The sequence below is a fragment of the Lolium perenne genome, chromosome 3 (assembly GCF_019359855.2).
Source record: "Lolium perenne isolate Kyuss_39 chromosome 3, Kyuss_2.0, whole genome shotgun sequence".
NCBI classification, from domain to species: domain Eukaryota; kingdom Viridiplantae; phylum Streptophyta; class Magnoliopsida; order Poales; family Poaceae; genus Lolium; species Lolium perenne.
In genome coordinates, this window is record NC_067246.2 from 334139532 (window position 1) to 334156344 (window position 16813).

The window sequence follows — 16813 nt, forward strand, 5'->3', positions numbered from 1 at the left end:
ATTTACTATTTGTAGTTTATACCATCCGAAAATTATAGTGGGATTGACATAAATCTTCTTGATTCTAATGTAGAGGAATTTTAGGCGTGAGTAATGTAGTAGCCGAAATTATACCATGCTTTCCCTATGGCTGGCGGTGGGTCCCATCGCCATCGTTCCCAAATCAATTCCTCTCATCTCTTCCTTGAACCCTATAAACCCTCGTCGAATCCCCTGCCCTCTCCTCCCAGTTCGCCTCGATTCTGTGCGTATTATGGGATATCCGGCACCAGCACCACGTCCTCGGCTGCGGCGTCGGCACCACTGCGCCCACGCTCCCCGTATTCCTCACCTGCCGCTACGTCTCCGCCTTGCCCTCTGTGAGTACATCCGTCCTCTATGCTTTACAAAGTCGTCATTTTTACATGGAGCAGATCAGAAATGCCGGCCGCGGCCGCGCCCGTCGATGTTCTAACTCACTCTTAACTCTCATGATATAGGCTGTTAAACGAAAGAATGGGAAATCCAAGTGATCTCAGTCCTCCAAATCCAATCCTTCCAACCACCCATGCCACCATGGAATTTGCAGATTGGTCCTCCCTCCCGGCCGACCTCATCAACTGCATAGCCGAATGCTTCCTGGCCACCAGTGATCTCGACTACTATATGGACTTCCGTGCCGTCTGCCAAAGCTGGCGCTCCGCCACCGATGACCCCAAGTTATACTTCTTGCAATAGCACACGGCCTAGCTAGTACTGCGACATGGATTGGCCCGATGGCGTTAGGCTTTGTTATATAGGAGAAGAATGTGATTGCAATATTTGGAACTCAAGTTATGAGATAATAAATTTATTAATGGATTAGTTTTTATTTTTGGAACTCAAGTTATGAGATAATAAATTTATACCATGGTTACAATTTTTGACGATATGCCATAATTACAATTTAAGCACTGACTAGTTATCTACTCCCTCCGGTTCATGATAAGTGTCATGGTTTTAGATGCTGTTGGAGGAGGGGCCGGGTAGAGGAAGAGGGAGGGGCCAGGTAGGGGTGGAGGAGGAGGTTGACGATGATGGCAGGGGTGGAGGAGGAGGAAGACGCGGCGGCTCCTCCTCCTTGACGCGGAGCCGGCCCCTCCTCCTCCATGCGGCGGCCGCCCCTCCTCCTCCACGCCGCAGCGGCTTGTGCTGCTGGTGGCGGGGATGGGTGGAGCGTGGCGGCATACGGCCCTCGCGGAGGAAGGAGGCGGCGACGGCGACGGCGACGACGACGCTCACCATGGAAGGCGGCGGCGCGCGGCGGTAGGGAGAGGAAGAGGGGTGAGGAGGAAGTACGGGCGGGGGGGAGGGGGTACGGTTTTAGATCTACTATCATAATTAAGAAGAAACATTGAAAACAGACAATACTCCTCGTGTCTCACGAAAGTTATCTAAGATTTGTCTAAATTCGAATGTATCTACATACTAAATAGCATCTCGATATATATTCAAATTTTGATAAATTTTAGACAAGTTTCATGGAACGCAGGGAGTAGATGAAAATGCAAGCATATCTGTGGCATGGATCATGCTATGCTAGACAGTTATGCAGGAGGCCTCACGAAGCCCGCTTATTCATCTACTATATTGTGGTGTTTGGGCTCAGCTTGTGCGCCTGAATTATGCTGCCAGGCCACTTGACAATTACAACCAACGCAAAGCAACGCAAGATATAATAAAGAACAGTTTGATGTTTGCAGAGAAACAATATGAACGCAAAACAGAATTACATATAAGCATCTATGTTTGCAGCAATAATATAACTCTGAGAAGTTCAAAGCTTATTTCCTTTCGAATGTAGGAGAACACAAGATTCGACCGTGAGGCATAACGCTAATTAACTAGTGTGAGCTAGTAGAAGGGTCAAGGACATGACCGGCGAAGACCACGGCTCCAGAGACCTCCTCCAATATGTAGAACGCGAACGGGTGGTCGGCGATGAACTCCATCGATCGACGTCACCGTTCTCGCGGACTGCTTCACACTGCGAGTGCTGTAGCGATCGCTTTCATGACCGGTCGCTTGACTCGGAGCAAACACACCGCCCCCCTCTCGGTCGCCAGGCTGGATCCGGGGGGCGGGTTCGGTGGCAATTCACGACGGACGCGCGTGTGTATGTTTGCTTGCAGGTGACGTACGGATCCAAACCAAACTAGCGCTAATTAATTAAAAGCATGCATGCACGCGCGGATCGATGGATTAAAATGTCCCGCTTCTTTTTCTCCTTCTTTTGATCTCACACGACCAACGGAACGGAGCCATCCAATCCAAAATAAAAAAAAAGAGCATCTTTTCTCGCACGCCAACAACTAATCAGCACCGCTGACGAAAATAAACAAGGTGTCGACTTGAATTACTTACCGGCTGAAAAACAGTCCTTGGTATCTCTCTTATATTGGAGTAGTTAATTTTCTGGACTGATCGACTGCTACTACTCAAACAACGACCGACTAATACGGAAAAAAGATCTGCAAACAAGAGCATCCAAAGATCGATGGGAGAAATGAACAAACAAAAGGTAACATGGAATATCTGAGATTGGTGGATTACCTACTGGATCCCTCCTCTTCACGGACGGAAACAGATCGACGATGAACTCGGCTGCCCAAGAAGATCGAGCCGACGACGGAGTGTACCCTCTCCTCTCCTCTCCTCGACTCGACGAGTAAAGAGTCAAAGTCTAAGTCACACGCGACGCACGCGTTGGCTCCACCCCTCCTCATATTTATAGACTACTAGAGCAGGCAAGTCTTTGCCGCCATTATTTTCGTTTGCATCGGCACAATCTCGCTTAAACTACTCTCGTTGAGGGATAAGTGATTGACAGGGAAATCATCTCATCTGGGACGATGGACCGTCTAGATGAAAACATCCCACGGATCGACGACATGGCATGCGGTACGGCAAAAACGCTCCGTAATTACGGGATCTGCATTATTATGGTTTAACTATGGGGTCCTAGCTAGTCAACCAGGTTAATTACGGGCCTTCTCGGCGTGTGTTTCCTTTACTTGTTTGTTTGTCTAAGCTGGACCTAGGAAGGAGACGACCTGGCTAGATCCACTCCTTCCACTATTCACGCTCCTGTTGCAGATTATGCTCGTCTCCTTCCTAGACGTGTTTGCTAAAATAAGGAGAATGGAACAGGATTTACAGTAGGGAATTTATTACATATGACATTAGGTTGGGAAGGTGATTATTGTTCCCATTGCATTGTTTGCTAGTAGTACACCGTAAGGATTGACATTTTACCGGGAAGTTGTTTTCCCAAGCTTGGATCGTGGGTTTACACATGACCATAGGGACGTGGGAAATAGAACGGGATTTGGAGCAGGGAATTTATTACTCCCCCGTCCATAAAAAGACGCCTCAATTTTGTCAAAAATATGCACGTGTTCAAGTGTGTGCATATATGTAAATTTAAATAAGATGTAGACATTGTTTTGTAGACGGAGGGAGTACGAGACTATGTTGGGAAGATGATTATTGTTCCGATTCGCTTGTTTGGTAAACCATAAGAATTACGAGGGAAATTTTGACGGGAAGTTGTTTTACAAGCCCTTGGATTGTGGGTTTACAAATGGGCATATGGGCGTGGGCGACAACCAGATCGTTTTTTTTACGAATTTTCAACGCCAATTCCCACTACCACCAGCACTATGCAAGGGTGCCTGGGACAAACAAAAAGCTTGGGAATTTGATATGTTAACTCCCTTTCCCCATCCCTCCTGAAATCATTCCCTGCCACTATTCAGATTTTTTGTACACTTCATAATCCAATAGTTATCTACTGGGATCAGCAAAACACATTCCATCAATCAATGAATCTTATACAGGAGCAAATAGCAAGTAATAACCTAGCTGCTGGCTCAAACGTGCATGATCGATCAACTCACATCTAGCTACTGGCTCGAACGTGCACATCTGCTACTCCTACATCAATATCTTGATCGTTCCTGCTTTGCTTCAGTTTTTCCTGGTCAAACACTCTTCAGTTTCAGAAAATTTCGGCATGCAATCTGCTATTTTCTAGACCAGATCACACAACAAAAATATCAAGACCAAATCTGACATTTCAAACATAGGATTTAGCTCAGATCACAGAGGAAACAATAGCTACAACACTATTGCATTAATTTAAAGGATTACAATAATTCCTAGTGCGCCATTGCAATGGTACCTATCATCAATCTTGGAAGCATTTTGAAACAACACAAAAAGCCAGGACAGAAACTCCTTGTCGTCGTCATGAGTAGCAACTCTCCTTGCAGATCCAGAGAGCGTGAGGGTGGGGGGAGGCCACAATGGCAGCAGTAAACACATGTTCCTTCCGCCTCATCTCAAGCCACGTGCACTGTTCCTCCTTGAAGATTGTCACATACCAGAAGATGAATGTAACGCGGCTGGAGTTCTTTGAAGAAGAGGACCTGCTCCACCAAGCGGAGCAGACTTATGATAGCGGTAAACCAGAAAAAGATTCAATTCTCTTCTCTTGTCCATTTTAACAGATCACTAAATCAACAACAAAATTTAATTCCAAAACATAAAACATAAGAGGCCATGAAAAGGGAGAGAACACCGTTGCAGAGTGTTTGGCAGCTAAGTTCTACCGAAACCAGCCATAGAAATTCTTTAATATGCATTCTTGCCACATCATCTACGGTTTGATCCGCAGAACTCGAAACAACCACAACAGATGTATAAAACATATTTACAAGTGGTAATGTTCAGATGTTTGTAGTCAAGTGGCTAACATTCTGTGTACTATCATGCATGTGTTCATGAAAAACAAGTGCAAATGTATCTTCAGTTCTTGGTGCAAAACTTAATTGATGGTGCCATGACAAGCATGGACATATGTCGAGGTATTTTAAAAGCACAACACTAATTCCTTTGAAATGGTGGCCTACTAGATTGGGAAGCAAATTACCTTGGTGGAAGAAAGACAAATTACCTTGGTGGAAGAAAGACATCGCCCAGACCTCAACTATAAACAACGCGAGGAAGTCCAGTACTGCAAAAAATGAAACTTTGTAACATGGATATTCCACTGCCTAGATTCACATTAATATATGATGACCCCAGACTGAAACTAATCTACTACACTCATCCAACCAAACATTGTCACGTGCATCTGGAAACACGGGTGGAAGAGAAATGCAAGGCCAGAACCAACAAAGATCAACCAGAAAGAACTAGCAGGAGTTACATATCAGCAACATCGTCATAGTTAACTACAATGGACTATCCCATTACCATCCTAATTAACTACATACTCTGTAGCAGCCAGAATGGACACTAAATGAGAGCAAAAGGGCCATCAGGATGCTAGGAGATGCAAAAAAGAAAGGCAACAAACAAGTTTATGAAAGGAGACCACCTCTCTAGACTTGGCCATGCATGTTGTTCACCATCTCAATTCACAAAGAACGAGATGTGTATATGGATCGTGACTCAGGAAGCCATTAATTACAGAAACAAATTGTCTTACGAGGTGGATGATGGGACATCATGTCAATGTGTTGCCACTGTGACGAGTTTGCAATAGGGAGGGGAAGGAGTCACTGACCCCGTAGCCATAGCCCAGCAGTGATCTTTCTAATCAACGTGGCTGGCTGGTAGAACCATAGTTTATCTGTAAGGGTTGCAGGGCACTTCCTTATGCCAACCGTAGAGAGTGGCTCATGATGAGAACACTAGCTGCAAACATCAAATGAGAGGAGTTAATGCCTAAACCACAAGTGTGTCCGTACTTTATTAATGGGTGCACAACAAGCAATAGCAACAACATTAAAAGTTAAGAAAGTTCACCCTGGTTCACATATGTACGTATGCATGAAAAAACACTAGCTACTCAAAGTACATAAGTAGGTACATACATCATGAGATGATGAGCACTACCTAGTTCAATTTGGGTAGATGCCGAGGTGAAGATGAAATAAATTAGTGCCATCTATGTCTAGCTCAGTATATGGAAAACAGGGTCTTCACTCTATCTGAGATGCTCTAGGCTAAAAAAATGATCATTTCACTAAAAAACGAATTCACCCATCAACAACAATTTCCATATTTTTCTCACTAAGAATCGCACCTGCAATTACCACAAATAAATCCTGGAAACAAAAACACTATCTTGGCCCAGGAAAGATTTAATGAACTATGTAACAAGGTGCAGTGACATATCAACATAACACTAGTTTTATTTAAAAGAAACAATATGAACAATGGAAAATAAAAGGCTCGGACATCCAAGGAAGGAATTAGCAGCATTAGTACTCAAGCCTGGCAAGGCGAATGTTTTGAGAAACAAGCTTTAAATCTATCATCATCACCATCTTTCCCCAGCAGCAAATCAACTTTAACTAAATTAGCTATGCGTGAACAAGAGGAAATTTAATCGGTAATCGGCTCTATGGATCATGTGTGGTTCCAGGTTCCTATAAATATGAGAAAACTAATATCTATGCCCAATAATAAAACCTATGGAAATCAGGCCAAAGTTATAGATAATTCCTCAAAGAAAACCCATAGGACTATCAGGCCAAAGTTAGAATAATGTACAGATTACCAACAAAAGCAAGCAAATTCATAGATAATTCCTCAAAGAAAGATGCAAAGTGGCACACACCAAATTAAACAAATGAACTGATACTGCAACACAGACAAAGCCACAAGGTTGTGGTCAAAGGAAGAACATTTGCAGGTGACATAAGCAACTTTATGGCTAATAAAAAGAACACATTTAAGAAATCACAGTAGATTACGTAAAACAGTGTCTCACACTAACCTCACAAAGCCGCATACACTATCTTAACATCCAAATCTGACAATAATTTTCAACAGGCAGTTATGAAGCTATTAATGGGCTCAATTCTGCTATATATAACTCTATGGTATAAAAAAACCATCAATCAAATGACAAGCAGAATCCTAAACCCATAGATAGCATAAAACCAAAAATTTGTCAACAGACCAACACATGTATACAATGGGCACAATGTAGACACATTTAGAATCATCGGAAAATAAATGACTTCTCATTCCCAAGATAAGAACACTGTCAAAAGGTGTCCTAAGATTGTTTCAAGGTTTCATTGCTTGATACCGGCAAAAAACCATGAAATCAAATTAATGAAAATGATGTGTGCAGATGCAAAGATGGGTAAACATCCTACATGGATGCAAACACATAAGAAAACGAAAAAAGGGCAAGATAAGGCACAACTACAGTAAGCCAGATAGCAAAAGGATCCATATTTACTCAATGGCCTCAATAAGTTATTTGGTTCGATTCTGACAAAGATGTCCTCGATGCTTCTATAAGAGGGGGCTTGTTTCTGGATCTAACAACGTTAGTTCTCAATCCTGGCTGAGTGAAAGCTCATAGGTTGCAACTGCAAATGTTTTGAGAAAGGAGCCATAATTTTATCACCACTGGGCATGCATTGCCATCCACTGAAGTAAATAAAGCCAAATAGAAAAAGAGACAAATATATATGTCTAGAATTGCATCAGACATCCAAGGAATGATCTAGTTTCCTTAGCTCTCAGGCTAGGCAGCGCAGAAGCTCTTACGCGGCAACTGCAATGTTTTGAGAAACAAGCCTTGATTTCATCATTATTTACAATGCAAGAGCCAAACTATGGACCATGTGTGGTTCTAGGTTCCAGGTTCATATCAACATGTGAAAACTAAATCTAGGCCCAATCATAGAACCTATGGCAATGCTTGTAGCTACCAGAGAAGGACTATGAGGCCAAAGTTAGAATAATGTACATAGTACCAATAAAAAAGAAGCAAAGTCATAGAGAATTCCCCAACAAAAGATGCAAAGTGATGAAACGATACTGCAACACAGACAAAGCCACAAGGTTGTGGTCAAAGGGAGAACATTTGCAGGTGACAGAAGCAACTTTATGGCTAATAAAAAGAACACATTTAACAAATAGCAGTAGATTATGTAAAATGGCCGGTGTCTCACACTAACCTCGGAAAAGCCGCATAAATTATCTTCACATAAAAATCTGATCTTAATTCCAACATGCAGCTATTAATGGGCTCAACTCTGTTTTATATAACTCTATGGTGCAAAAGGATCCATAGTTATTCAGTGGTCGCAATAAGTTATTTGGTTCGATTGTGCCAGCAATGTCCTCAATGCTTCTATAAGAGGGGGCCTGTTTATTTTGAACGCAGTAGCCTATGACAGCTTTACAGTTAAACAAGTTGTTTGTTCATAAGTCAAAACCTAAAATCCAGTGACAGCTGGATAGAGTGTAGAATCAGCAACACTACTTACCCAAGCTCAGGTCGTCCCAGCAGATAGGTCAATGAAAAACACGAGTAAAGTCTCAATCTACGCAGTGAACCTTGCGTCTAGCTTAAAATTAACTTTAGAGATTGTGGAGTCGTGTAGGTGACTACCTTGTTCTAGCAATCCTTGTACTTCCGAATTTTGTACCTAAATAATTGATTGTTAGCAACCACGGTCTTGGTATTTTGACTACAAATTAGTCAAAGTTTAAAGTGTAAACTGCTCCTACATAACACCAATTTAAAATGAAGATTGTATTTAGCATATTTACATATTGCTAATGTACACAGACATGTGCAAAAAGGTTAATAAGTGGAAAGAAATTGGTTCAGTTAACTAGAGAATGTAGCTTCTTTAATTCACGAGTGTGCTTGCTTTACATACTAGCTGCTATGCATCCTATCATTGCAAAGTATGCTGGCATATATTTCTAAACAACGATCATTCAAACGATCCGTACTACAAAAAAAGGAACCGGCAATCATTTAAATGATCCAAATATTACAAGAACATCAGTACTACAAAAAATAAAAATAAGTGTCCAGGCTATCAGAAAATAGAAAAGGGTTCCAGTGGCATTCAGGACACATGAACAATTCAACGTGCATGTGAATAGCAAAGGCATTAGTACATTAAGTAATCTCAACTCTTGAGGTAAAAGCTACAATAACAGCAGGAAAATGTTTTCTTCATGGTACCTCTTTGTACAGCAATTCATTCGACCACTCCTAAATTAAGTATCGTAGAAGTTGTGGTCAGCTATCTCAGTTTACTCAGGGTATTATGTGTCATATACACCAGTGCGTGTAATTATGCATTTGTTAAATAGATCCGTTCGTGTGCTGCAAACACAAGAAACAAGAACATGTGTGCGGCCAACCCAAGGAAACTAAATATATCAGCTGCAAGGATTACATAATTTTCAGAGTAGGTATCAAGGTGGTAAACAAACTAATTAATTATCAAACTTGCACTGACCATAGAAGGCTAGAGCCATATAATTGCAAAGCAGTATCCCTAAAACCTTGACGAACAACAAAACAAAAAAGAAAGAACCAAACATCATCTCCATCCAGTAGCAATTCGTTAGCGTGTGCCTAAATTCAGTACCTTCAGATGACAATGTCGACGAGTTCCTGTACGGCGGCAGCGATGAGGTAGCCGCGGTGGCCCTTGCGGGCGAGCAGCTCGCCCACCGTCTTGCACGAAATGGGCGCGTCCCACCCAGCCATCGGACCCATTCGCCTCCACGGCATTCTTGCCCTCGGGCGCCGCCACGGAGACGCCGGCCATAGGAAATCAGCTTAGGCCGGTGAGCAGCTGCTGCCCAGCCCAAGTGAAGAGCACCGAACACTGACTTCCCCAATTCCGAGGAGGCACTCCTCGCAGCGTGCCGTGGAAATAAGGCCCTGCCTCCACGGCCTACTTGTTGTCGGGCGCCTCCACGAAGATGCCGGACATAGGAAATCAGCATCGGCGGCGAAGGCCGGTGAGCAGCAGCTGCCCAGGTGAAGAGCACCGAACACCGGTGTCCCCAATTCCGAGGAGGCCCTACTAGTAGCGTGCCGCGGAAAGAAGGCCCTCCGTGGCTCCCGTCGCCGCCGCCGGCCGCGACTTCATGGCTCCTGGGCGGCGGTCGATCAGATGCGGGGACGAGGGCAGGGGAGGAACTGGGGGCGGATGGGAGGAGGTTACGGTGGAGCGGAGGACGTGGCGGGGTTGCGGGAGACAAGGTGGCGGCGGAAAGTACGCCGGAGAGGTGAGGACCGGCGGCTGAGGGGGTTGAATCGGAAACCGCCAGAAATTTGGGATTGTCGTGGTTGACTGTTGAAAAGCGGACCTCTGCTCTCTCGGCGCAATCGGCTGACTTTGGGTTTACAGCTAAAAATAAAATAAAGATCGCGTGCAAGGTCAACCACCCGACGACGGGGCAGTACAAGGTCGTGCACGTCCCGTGCTGCTTCGACCCGTTCTGGGAGCCCGGCGTGGTGCACGTGTTCACGCTGGGGGACGCGTCGTGGCGGGACGTGCAAGCCGGTCCCGACGCGAGGTGCAGCCTCGGCCGCAGCAGCCTCGTGGACGTGGACGGCATGGTGTACTGGATGACGGAGTTCACCGCGAGGGTCATCGCGTTCGACCTGGAAGACGAGCGTGTCACCCGCACCGCCCCTCTGCCGATACATGCTAGGCCGAGCACATGCCGCCTGACCAAGGTGCACGCGAGGCTGGGCGTGGCCGTCAGCGGCGGCGACTCGCTGACGGTGTGGGTGCTGGAGGGCGAGAGCTGGAGCCGCCGGTACGTCCTGGAGGCGTATAAGCTTCGGAAGCAAGAGCTCGCCGTGCCGCACTTCGCTCACGGCGACTATGTCCTGACGCACGGACGCTCCGGCGAAACATCTGTCCTGTATCGGCACAAGATGAGCGGAGCGGCGAGGTTGCAGGGCGGCGGTGGCGTGGTGCAAATCGAACGCAAGGACAAAGGCGACTCGGTGACGTCTCTGGTGCAGTCTATCTACCGGACGTTTGCCTACACTGAGACTAACGAGTCTTTGAGCATGTACAATGCGACTTTGATGACCGGCCGTCGATCTGCAGGGTCTTAGAGTAGTAGGATCAAGTAAAAAATAAACATTTTAGCAGGATGTCCCTTTTATACTATTGCGCATATAAGCTCATTTTTGATATTTCATTTCTTTATTCATGTAAGACTTAAGAAGGTTTATCCACATCTATACACTTTTGTTGCGTTCTTTTAAGTTTGAGTTTTAAAAAGTTTGAAATTTTGTAAGTTTGGAATTTGATATAGAAGTTTGAGTTTTGAAAAGTTTGAAATTTTGTAAGTTTGAAATTTTAGAATGTTTAATTTTTTAGAAGTTTAAGATTTCTTAAGTTCATAATTCTTGAAGTTCTAAAATTCTAATTTTTCATTGTGGAATTTCTAAATGTTTTATAAACTTGTAATTTCATAGGAAAATATGAAATTAGAGACGGGATGTTTCGAAAGACATACAATGTGGGAAGTTAGAAAACATAAACTAAAACACGAATGGTACATGTCTGCCAAGCTTCAAGGGACTTGGTCGAAGTTCACCACGTGACAACCAATGAACCCCGAATATCAACATCCCTTAAAGTTTTACCTCAACCTGATCTTTTTTTCTCCTGAATTTGCTAAATTCGATTTCTCTCTCTGCATAACATAGTTTGGCCAATATTTCCAAGACCAATGTTAGTTTTTATAACATAGGGTGACCATATCCTCTCACTTCATAAAATATTTATCGGTTTAGTTGAGTTTGGAAGCTTTTTGATAGTTGGACAACATGTTCTGTAGGGCAGCTTTTCTCAACAAAAAGAAAACCCGCTTGTCGTGCCTCCTCCCCTCCTCGGTATCTCTGGAGGGAATTCTTCTCTTCACTTCATCACATTTTTAAAGGTGTGTGATCGCACGACGAAGTTGTCGAGAGCTCGGTATATACATGGAGAGCATCTCATGTTAATATAAAGGAATTAAGGCATCAATGTATCTCAATATCTTAAATATACGAATGCATGCACAATTAAATAATTATTACGGATTCTCTTAAATATAAGTGTTTTGTAAGAATTTTAATGATTTTATGAATCCTTAGGAATTGTTTATATAAGGACCATTGGATAGTGCATTTACCTTTTGTTTTGAAAGAAATGCGGTAGGGAAAACCTCTGCATAGATTTTTTTTAATAATAATAACTCAAATTTGCATCCCTAGGAGTTTATATCTGGCTTACTTCCCTAACCAAGTGAGCTAGGCTCCCTTTCTTTGATTTTGCATTTATTTGACTCTTATTCCAATGAAAATCTATCTCATTCTTGTTTTTATTTGAAAGGTTCGATAAAAGTTGCTTCAATACTCTCTCTCTCTCTCTTTCCTAGTATCTCGAAAAATCCAAACCTTATTTTCTTAAACCACCCAAAAAGTAGCACTTCATGAGTTTTGTACTCCCCTTTGCTTCTAAATCTACAATATTTGTAAGAGCATCTCCACCGGCGGCCCCGATAGCGGCCCTGATAGCATTTTGGGGGCCGATATCGAAAATGGGGGTGCGCCCCAAATAGCGCCGGCGGTTTTTCGAGCCCAATAGAAGCGCCGGCAACCCCGTGAAGACACTTTCGTGAGGGCGCGAATCGGGCGCGCCGGCGCCTTGCGGCACAATGGTTTTCACGGGTGGGGGCACCTTGTCAGCGAGAGCACGCGACGGTTCGCATCGGAAGTGACGCGGGAAGGTTGGTCATCGGCATTTAATGGTCTCCCGCGTGGAAACTGAGGCGGTGACGAGACGGAGAATGGCCACGCGGCGTCCACTCGCCTACGCCGCCGTAAATGCAGGTAGTTGGCACCCCTATTTACGTACGCCATCTACCGCCGCGGTGCTATCCTCTCATCTCCACCACCGTAGCCGCGTTGTTCTCTCTCGTCTCCACCACCGTCGCCGCGCCAGTCTCTCCTCTCCACCTCAAAAAATGCCTTGTCTTCTTAAAACGACGTACTCCATGCTTGGCCTCAACGGTTGCGCGGTGCGTGCGCCTCCACCACCACCACCACCGCAGCCATAGCCAGAGCCGTAGCCCAACGCCGACTACAGTTCCGACGACGCAGTTGACCCACGGTTCGCCGTGTGGCAAGAGGCCTACGTCGCAGAAGCAGAAGCTAAGGCAGCGGAGGAGGCGGCGCAGTGGGGCGAGCAACCGCAGGCCCCCGCCGACCCGGAGCAGGCAACGATCCTAGCGTCATTGAACGTGCAGCGCTTCTGGATGTTGAACGAGGAGGAGCGGGAGCTCGTCAACGATGCGAACCTCGAGCATGCCCTCGAGATCTCACGCCAGCCGAGCGGCCACGGAGGAGGTGGGACGCCTCCTCATGGAGGCGGAGCGACAGAAGCTCATCGAGCTGAATGCTCATCGCCACGCCGAGTCGTTTGCCAGCGAGCAAGCGAGGCGCGCCGATAACGAGGCTTCTCGGCAAAGGCTGGCAGCACGGGGACAGGGCCGCCGGAAAGCTCCTGCGACGCCGGCCGCCATGCTCCACCGCCAGATGCGCGGAGCAAGGGCCGAGAGGTGGGCACGGATGCAGGCGGCAAAGGGGTAGAACACCGACGAGGTAGGCCCGTCGCGCGCTCCAACCGACGGCTTGTATATTAGGGTTAAGTTTAAGTTTTATTTAGGTTTAAATTGGAGTAACTTTTGTATGAATTTTGGTTTTAAATGTCATTCCAAGTTTCAAATTCAATCGGGTTGACGTATGGAGGACGCCGGTGTGGGAGCAGCATCCCAAATAGAGGATGCTCTGACGGAGACCCTCATACGGCAGTGTCGGCACCCCTGCCGACGCCTATCTAGGAGCGGCCGATGGAGATGCTCTAATCTTAACTTACCGTAATATTTTTGTAGACATGAGTTCCGTAGGAATCCATAGCAAAGAACATTTTAATCTTGTGTCTTTTCTTGTATTTACTATTTCTAGTTTATACCATCCAGAAAATTATAGTGGGATTGACATAAATCTTCTTGATTCTAATGTAGAGGAATTTTAGGCGTGAGTAATGTAGTAGCCGAAATTATACCATGCTTTCCCTATGGCTGGCAGTGGGTCCCATCGCCATCGTTCCCAAATCAATTCCTCTCATCTCTTCCTTGAACCCTATAAACCCTCGTCGAATCCCCTGCCCTCTCCTCCCAGATTCGCCTCGATTCCTGTGCGTATTATGGGATATCCCGGCACCAGCACCACGTCCTCGACTGCGGCGTCGGCACCACTGCGCCCACGCTCCCCGTATTCCTCACCTGCCGCTACGTCTCCGCCTTGCCCTCTGTGAGTACATCCGTCCTCTATGCTTTACAAAGTCGTCATTTTTACATGGAGCAGATCAGAAATGCCGGCCGCGGCCGCGCCCGTCGATGTTCTAACTCACTCTTAACTCTCATGATATAGGCTGTTAAACGAAAGAATGGGAAATCCAAGTGATCTCAGTCCTCCAAATCCAATCCTTCCAACCACCCATGCCACCATGGAATTTGCAGATTGGTCCTCCCTCCCGGCCGACCTCATCAACTGCATAGCCGAATGCTTCCTGGCCACCAGTGATCTCGACTACTATATGGACTTCCGTGCCGTACGCAAAGGCTGGCGCTCCGCCACCGATGACCCCAAGTTATACTTCTTGCAATAGCACACGGCCTAGCTAGTCTTGCGACATGGATTGGCCCGATGGCGTTAGGCTTTGTTATATAGGAGAAGAATGTGATTGCAATATTTGGAACTCAAGTTATGAGATAATAAATTTATTAATGGATTAGTTTTTATTTTTGGAACTCAAGTTATGAGATAATAAATTTATACCATGGTTACAATTTTTGACGATATGCCATAATTACAATTTAAGCGCGACTAGTTATCTACTCCCTCCGGTTCATGATAAGTGTCATGGTTTTAGATGCTGTTGGAGGAGGGGCCGGGTAGAGGAAGAGGGAGGGGCCAGGTAGGGGTGGAGGAGGAGGTTGACGATGATGGCAGGGGTGGAGGAGGAGGAAGACGCGGCGGCTCCTCCTCCTTGACGCGGAGCCGGCCCCTCCTCCTCCATGCGGCGGCCGCCCCTCCTCCTCCACGCCGCAGCGGCTTGTGCTGCTGGTGGCGGGGATGGGTGGAGCGTGGCGGCATACGGCCCTCGCGGAGGAAGGAGGCGGCGACGGCGACGGCGACGACGACGCTCACCATGGAAGGCGGCGGCGCGCGGCGGTAGGGAGAGGAAGAGGGGTGAGGAGGAAGTACGGGCGGGGGGAGGGGGTACGGTTTTAGATCTACTATCATAATTAAGAAGAAACATTGAAAAAAGACAATACTCCTCGTGTCTCACGAAAGTTATCTAAGATTTGTCTAAATTCGAATGTATCTACATACTAAATAGCATCTCGATATATATTCAAATTTTGATAAATTTTAGACAAGTTTCATGGAACGCAGGAAGTAGATGAAAATGCAAGCATATCTGTGGCATGGATCATGCTATGCTAGACAGTTATGCAGGAGGCCTCACGAAGCCCGCTTATTCATCTACTATATTGTGGTGTTTGGGCTCAGCTTGTGCGCCTGAATTATGCTGCCAGGCCACTTGACAATTACAACCAACGCAAAGCAACGCAAGATATAATAAAGAACAGTTTGATGTTTGCAGAGAAACAATATGAACGCAAAACAGAATTACATATAAGCATCTATGTTTGCAGCAATAATATAACTCTGAGAAGTTCAAAGCTTATTTCCTTTCGAATGTAGGAGAACACAAGATTCGACCGTGAGGCATAACGCTAATTAACTAGTGTGAGCTAGTAGAAGGGTCAAGGACATGACCGGCGAAGACCACGGCTCCAGAGACCTCCTCCAATATGTAGAACGCGAACGGGTGGTCGGCGATGAACTCCATCGATCGACGTCACCGTTCTCGCGGACTGCTTCACAACTGCGAAGTGCTGTAGCGATCGCTTTCATGACCGGTCGCTTGACTCGGAGCAAACACACCGCACCCCTCTCCGTCGCCACGCTGGATCCAGCTGGCCGGTTCCGTGGCAATTCACGACGGACGCGCGCGTGTGTATGTTTGCTTGCAGGTGACGTACGGATCCAAACCAAACTAGCGCTAATTAATTAAAAGCATGCATGCACGCGCGGATCGATGGATTAAAATGTCCCGCTTCTTTTTCTCCTTCTTTTGATCTCACACGACCAACGGAACGGAGCCATCCAATCCAAAATAAAAAAAAAGAGCATCTTTTCTCGCACGCCAACAACTAATCAGCACCGCTGACGAAAATAAACAAGGTGTCGACTTGAATTACTTACCGGCTGAAAAACAGTCCTTGGTATCTCTCTTATATTGGAGTAGTTAATTTTCTGGACTGATCGACTGCTACTACTCAAACAACGACCGACTAATACGGAAAAAAGATCTGCAAACAAGAGCATCCAAAGATCGATGGGAGAAATGAACAAACAAAAGGTAACATGGAATATCTGAGATTGGTGGATTACCTACTGGATCCCTCCTCTTCACGGACGGAAACAGATCGACGATGAACTCGGCTGCCCAAGAAGATCGAGCCGACGACGGAGTGTACCCTCTCCTCTCCTCTCCTCGACTCGACGAGTAAAGAGTCAAAGTCTAAGTCACACGCGACGCACGCGTTGGCTCCACCCCTCCTCATATTTATAGACTACTAGAGCAGGCAAGTCTTTGCCGCCATTATTTTCGTTTGCATCGGCACAATCTCGCTTAAACTACTCTCGTTGAGGGATAAGTGATTGACAGGGAAATCATCTCATCTGGGACGATGGACCGTCTAGATGAAAACATCCCACGGATCGACGACATGGCATGCGGTACGGCAAAAACGCTCCGTAATTACGGGATCTGCATTATTATGGTTTAACTATGGGGTCCTA

General features: G+C 45.8%; 1 protein-coding gene and 2 non-coding genes across 3 annotated transcripts in view; 1 reads left to right on the top strand and 2 right to left on the bottom strand.

Moving 5' to 3' along the window:
• The window catches only part of LOC127345876 (uncharacterized), a 214831-nt gene that overhangs the window by 154490 nt on the left and 43528 nt on the right, over positions 1-16813 (top strand). The gene's annotated exons all lie outside the window — the stretch shown is intronic.
• LOC127346300 (small nucleolar RNA snoR31/Z110/Z27) lies at positions 7033-7127 on the bottom strand. The gene has a single exon (XR_007879464.1). It is a non-coding gene; the product is annotated as a small nucleolar RNA snoR31/Z110/Z27 (small nucleolar RNA).
• On the bottom strand, positions 7529-7648 carry LOC127346404 (small nucleolar RNA SNORD14). Its single transcript, XR_007879566.1, has one exon. It is a non-coding gene; the product is annotated as a small nucleolar RNA SNORD14 (small nucleolar RNA).